This window comes from Rhagoletis zephyria, unplaced genomic scaffold (genome assembly GCF_001687245.7).
Source record: "Rhagoletis zephyria isolate East Lansing unplaced genomic scaffold, Rhagoletis_zephyria_1.1 Rzeph_scaffold_00496, whole genome shotgun sequence".
NCBI classification, from domain to species: Eukaryota; Metazoa; Arthropoda; class Insecta; order Diptera; family Tephritidae; genus Rhagoletis; species Rhagoletis zephyria.
The window spans coordinates 3,326-3,794 of record NW_016157580.1 but is presented as its reverse complement, the minus strand read 5'-3'; positions in this window follow the sequence as shown (position 1 = coordinate 3,794).

The following is a 469-nucleotide window of genomic DNA, read 5'->3' as shown; positions in this document are numbered from 1 at the left end:
CACGCAGTTTCAGCTATAGTGGAAGAATGGAAGCGCAAAAAGAGACATAGAAAACTTAATGATCATTGCGTATGCTATAAGGTTGTCTAATAGGGTGGAGCGAAAAAAAAATAAAAATTTCGATTTCGAAATTCTAATAGTCCAAGAGCCTGGATGTGTCGAAAAATAACTCGAATTATGGTTATTTTTTTTAACCTCAAGTTATGCTACTTTTTCTAGAAATATTTTGTGAATTCAGTTTTGTTGCACATTGAATTTTACTATAATAAAGCGCAAGTTTCAAGTAGCTAAAAAATTCCGTTGATTTTTGGCAATTTTTGTGCTGAACATACTTTGTACGGAAAAATCTGCGCGGCGCTGTCAGCAAATTTTTTACACAAAAAACGTCCAAACGTCAACAGGATACAAAAAACGTCCAAATGACGTTAAAAACGTCAACCTGGCAACGCTGTTTCTACCTAACAAACTA